The sequence below is a fragment of the Artemia franciscana genome, unplaced genomic scaffold (genome assembly GCF_032884065.1).
Source record: "Artemia franciscana unplaced genomic scaffold, ASM3288406v1 PGA_scaffold_67, whole genome shotgun sequence".
Lineage (NCBI taxonomy): Eukaryota > Metazoa > Arthropoda > Branchiopoda > Anostraca > Artemiidae > Artemia > Artemia franciscana.
Genome location: NW_027062705.1, coordinates 688,122 through 694,215, shown reverse-complemented (window position 1 = coordinate 694,215; position 6,094 = coordinate 688,122).

Sequence of the window (6,094 nt, the reverse complement as noted above, 5' to 3'; positions counted from 1 at the left end):
AACTTAACTAATTAACTTAACTTAATTAACTTAATTAATATAATTAACTTAACTTACACCTACCTAATCCCAACTTAAACATGCATGTTGCCATGCCATCATGCGTTGCCAGCAAGTGGTTTGAACTCGAATTCTACGAATAGGTACAATTCCCACGAATTCTACGAATGCCTAGAAGAGAACCACTCTGCTATGACAACGTATAAATTTAAATGTAACAAACAGTTAATGATGTCCAACACATATTAATATGTGATAATTTTATAGTTATAGTATAGAACGTGATTCAGGAATAGTAAATTTTTTTTCGTTAACCTTAAAATTAAAAGTATATAACCAAAAGAAAATAGGATGATTTTGAAAAAAATATATAATCTCTCCAAATTAGAGTACCTTGGCTTGAACTGCAAGGGAAATCTGCTCGACTTTAAAAAGGAGGAAACTGGCTGCAACCACGATATTTTGCATCGTCAGTATCCTCTTTTTGTTTTGTTATCAAGACGAAGTTTCTTAGGTTTTCGATTATAGTTGAGCCGCATTGTTCCTTTACTTATAGATCCTTAAAGAAAATAATGCACTTTAGTTGTGCCCCAGGCATTTGCCCCTTCCCTTTAAATTTTAAAAGGTATACTCAAAAGTTTTCAATATGACGTGATTTCCGCCAATGGAATTTTGTAGAGCTGTAATGGACTACGTGAATAATTTTCACGTTTAAAGCCCCATACTCCTTGTTCTAACCGATAAAGGAGCCCCGGTTCACGGTGATCCCTTTCAGAGAAATTTTGAGTGAAAAAATATGAGTCGACATCGGGTTAGAGATTTTGCGAGCCATTCGAGAACATCATTTGAAGGCTCTTGAGAACACAGTTCAGATACAGGCATTTTACTCGTATTCTTATAGACTGATAGACTAATCTTAGAATACAAATTCACAAGCTTAGAAATATATTTTTCAGTTCTGGAAAATCATCTACTCAGATTGATTTTCGCAACTTTTCAGTTGCCTACTTCACAGATAAAAAATTTTATTTAGTGAGAAAACGAAACTATTTCCTCACGATAAAGTGAAGGAGCTCGGAGGTAGTTTAATTCAAATCAGGGATAACAAAAAATAGCTATATTTGTTTGTTTTTTTATTCACATAGAGATGCTAATTATATTAAACCTGTAAAAACCGTTTATCTTTGACATGCTTCAGTCAAAATAAAACTCAAAATAAAAATATAAAAAAATATCCCATTTCTACCAATAATTGTTTGATTCCGAGCTCGGGTTGGAATTCCTAACAAAAAACTTCGTGTACTTACAAAAAAAAAAAATACTAGGAATAATTTTTTTAGCCCTTCTTCGAAAACACCCTCCAAAACAACACTAAAAGCTGTACACGGGGGATCACAAACAAGTAATGAAGCTGAGCCTCCAGAACGCAGTCTTAGAGAGCCTTAGTTCTTTTAAGTGCTCCTTAAGAACTTCTAATCTTAGCATTAAGATGTCCATAAAGCACAACACAGATAATTTCAAAATCTGACAAAATCAACAAACCAAAACACAAATCTTTTTGCAGGGTTTATCGTGTGTATTTTAAAAACCGAAACACGAATAAAAGTTAAGTTTAAAAACGCGGTTTTTTGATCAACCTAAAGAGCAAAGTTATAACTCAAAACACAATCATAGCCGTGTAGTTTGTGCAGCAAGTATCTGTAAAACTGGTTCAAAGTAACTGACTCGTGATGTTTCCCTATATTTGTAGAACTCTGTAAAACTGTTACTTTCCTGAAAACTGAACTTTCTTGTGACTTCCAGAGCTGCAGACAACTTAAGGATGTTCAGGAAAGAGCCTATAGCTTGTTCCTATTCGGGATAGTAAGAGACAAATTTTAGAGAATCAGACATCATCCAGTTTATCATCCAGTTGCCATCCTCAGACATAATTTTGGACCTTTCAACATCACTAAGCGAAATAGTTATCTCAAAATGTTGATTGAATGTGTTTTGGGAAATGATTGGCATGAGGTGGAGGCTATTTGCCTCAAAATCACTTCATACTATTAAAAAAGGCACTAGCCCTAACAATTTTCAATTGACTTAGCTCTTTTTAAAGTTTCTATGAAAACTTCTTCAATACCGAAATGCCCTGGTCTAGAACAAACCAAAGAAAATTAATAATAATAAATAAATAACACATTGTGCCCGTATTCCTCTTTATTTGCGCTGCCTATGATAATAGCACTGACATTCATGTAACAGCTTTGCTTCCTGACACTTTATTAATGTATTATGTTATTATCTATATGCAATTAATCAGTGCTTATATCAGTAACTCAAATACTTTCAGCACTTGTCACTTCTTTCTTATTGTTTCTTTGTGCGATTTTTTGCCCCTGTATATATTCCCGTTTTATGGTCATACTGACTAGATTCTAAGGAGAAACATCCCTACTCTCTTCTTTAGGGGGATCTACTTACTATGATATAATTATCACTTGGATACATTTATAAAGCCCAAACTTTATATTTTGTGACAAAATTATTCACGTAGTCCATTACAGCTCTACAAAATTCCATTGGCGGAAATCACGTCATATTGAAAACTTTTGAGTATACCTTTTAAAATTTAAAGGGAAGGAAAAAAAACAACAAAAAAACAAACAAATGACAAAACAAAACACGCACCCGTGATCTGTCTTTTGGCAAAAAATACAAAATTCCACATTTTTGTAGATTGGACCTTGAAATTTTTTCTATATGATTTTCTGATACGCTGAATTCGAGGGTGTGATTTTCGTTAAGATCCTATGACTTTTAAGGGGTGTTTACCCCTATTTTCGAAAATAAGGCAAATTTTCTCAGGCTCGTAACTTTTGATGACAAAAACCTAATTTGATGAAACTTATATATTCAAAATCAGCATAAAAATCCGATTCTTTTGATATATCTCTTAGCATCGAAGTTCCGTTTTTTAGAGCTTCGTTTACTATTGAGCCGGGTCGCTCCTATTTACAGTTCGTTACCACGAACTGTTTGATTAAATAAAAAAAAGGTTATTTTCAACTGAAAGTAAGGAGCAATATTGAAACTTAAAACGAACAGAAGTTATTACGTATACGACGGGGGTTGCCCCTTCCTCAACACCACGCTCTTCAAGCTAAAGTTTTTTGGCCTTATAAAAACGTTACTTATTGTTCTAATTAAACTACCCTTGCGTTTCAGGAGTCATTATTAAAGAATTGGGACACAATTTAAACTTTAGTGTAAAGAGCGAGGCTTTAAAGACCCTCTTTGTATACGGAATAATTTCTGTTCGTTTTAAGTTTAAATATTGCTCCTTACTTCCAGTTGAAGGAAACTTGTTTTTTTATTTAATTTCTTTTTGTTTTTTCATTAACGCTAGGATATCTGGCACCACCTCCACAGAAAAAACCCTTTCCCCAGGGAAATATCCTCTGGAAAATTCAATCCAAGTAAGTGCTTCCTCATCAACGCCCGACTCTTTTCGCTATAGTTTGACTCTCTCTCTTAACTCTTTTTTTTAAAACAGTAGAAAACTTTAGCGTAAAAACGTTACCGTTTCATATACGAAGTAATTTTTGTTCGTTTTAAGTTTTAATGTCTTTCCTTACTTTCCGTTAAAAAACTTGTTTTAAAAAAATTAATTTCTAAGCGTTTTTAAATCAATGCATGTTTTGATTTTGGCTCTCCGCATATGAATAATTAAAACGAAATTTGCATATTTATTTTTTTGGCTAATTGGCTTTTTCATAGTATTGATCGAATGATTTTGAGAAAAAAAGGAGCGGGGGAGGACGCCTAGTTGCCCTCCGATTTTTTTATTACTTATCAAGGCAACTAGAACTTTAAATTTTTTACGAATCTTTTTATTAGTAAAAAATATACGTAACTTACAAATTAGCTTACGTAACGAACTTCTGTATTCTCATGATTTTATTACGTACTAGCTGTTGGGGTGGAGCTTCGTGCCACCCCAACACCTAGTTGGTGAGGGCGCTTCGCCCCCCACCCCCCCCCCCCCCCAAGCCCCCCGCACGCGTAAGTCGTTACGCGCCATAACTACGTAAAACTTGCGAATATACAACATTCTTTGCTGTCCCATTGTCTGTGCATATAAATAGATTGTCAGGCTTACCGACTCTTGAACATGCAACATATAATGGTCCATGGGAAAACAATCCGTATTCAGATCTATACCTCATGATTCTAATGATTGCCCTTGAGCTTTGTTGATGGTGATTGCTAATCGACCATTCCCTGTGTCGCATTCGTCATTTATATATCCCCCTGTGCCCCCCGGCGTCCCCTTTGTAGTTTTGTCCCTGTGTCCCGGTCGTCATTTATATTCCCTGTGTCCCGGTCGTCACTTGTGTCCCGGTGTCCCAGTCTGTGATTTCTCTTTGAGTGTCCCGGGCGTCATTTATATTCCTTGTGTCCCGGTGTCCCGGTCGTCATTTATATCCCCCTGTGCCCCCCGGCGTCCCCGTTGTAGTTGTGTCCCTGTGTCCCGGTCGTCATTTATATTCCCTGTGTCCCGGTCGTCATTTGTATCCCGGTGTCCCGGTCTGTATATACATTCGTTTTTTAGTTTTGTTTTTCTCCTTTATTTTTTTCCTATATTATTTTTTTTCTTTTTTAGTTTATTTAGATTTTTAGATTTTTTAGTTTTTTTATTAGTTTTTAGTTTTTTTTTCTTTTTAGTTTTTTTGTAGTTTTTACCTTTTTTTTAGTTTTTTTAGTTTTTTTTTTTTACTTATGTCCTGGTCGTCATTTATACTCCCTGTGTCCCGGTCGTCATTTGTGTCCCGGTGCTTTGTTGATTGCTAATCGAACATTCCTTTTGTCCCGGTCGCTTTCTCTTTGAGTGTCGTCATTTATATTCCCTATGTGCCGGTGTCCCGGTCGTCATTTGTGTCCCGATGTCCCGGTCTGTAATTTCGTCAGTTGAAAACATGACGTCAGTCGACACACAAACATGACGTCACCCGACAGACAGACCCACACACACACAGACAACTTATTTTTATATATATATATTGTTCCGAGTTTTCATCCGTCACGATGTCTAAGATTGAAAAGGATAAAGTTCAACTGGATGCAAAGTCAATTTATGTTTTTAACGACGTAAAACTTGTGAATATACAACATTCTTTGCTGCCCCATTGTCTGTGCATATAAATAGATTGTCAGGTTTACCGACTCTTGAACATGCAACATATAATTGTCCATGGGATAAACAATCCATATTCAGATCTATACCTCATGATTCTAATGATTGCCCTTGAGCTTTGTTGATGGTGATTGCTAATCGAACATTGCCTGTGTCCCCGTCGTCATTTATATATCCCCCCTATGCCCCCGGCGTCACCGTTGTAGTTGTGTTCCTGCGTCCCGGTCGTCATTTATATTCCCTGTGTCCCGGTCGTCATCCCGGTATACATTCGTTTTTGAATTGGTATATGATGAAATAAATTTTTAATTTTTTCCCTTTTTTTCTTTTTAGTTTTTTTTATTGGTTTTTACCTTTTTTTAGGTTTTTTAGTTTTTTTTCTTTTTTCTTTTAAGTTTTTTTTGAAGTTTTTATCTTTTTAGTTTTTTTATTTTTATTTATATTTTTTTAGTTTTCTTTTTCTCCTTTATTTTTCAGTTTTTTTCCTTTTTTTAGTTTTTTTTTCTTTTTTAGTTCTTTTAGTTTTTACCTTTTTTAGTTTTTTTTAGTTCTTTTAGTTTTTACCTTTTTTAGTTTTTTTTAGTTTTTTTAGTTTTTTAGTTTTTTTTATTAGTTTTTAGTTTATTTTATGGTTTTTTCCTTTTTTTTGTTTTTTTTTAGTTTTTTACCTTTTTTTTAGTTTTTTTTAGTTTTTAAGCTTTTTTAGATTTTTTTATTTTTTTTTCTTTTTAGTTTTTTTGGTAGTTTTTACCTTCTTTAGATTTTTGCTTCTTTTATATTAATGCTAAAGCCAAAGTCCTTTTTTAGTTTTTTTTTCTTCTTTTGTATTAGTGTGAAATAATTCAGACGTCATATGCGGACAAACACGACGTCACTCGACAGACAGACATAACCCACAAACAACTTATTTTTATA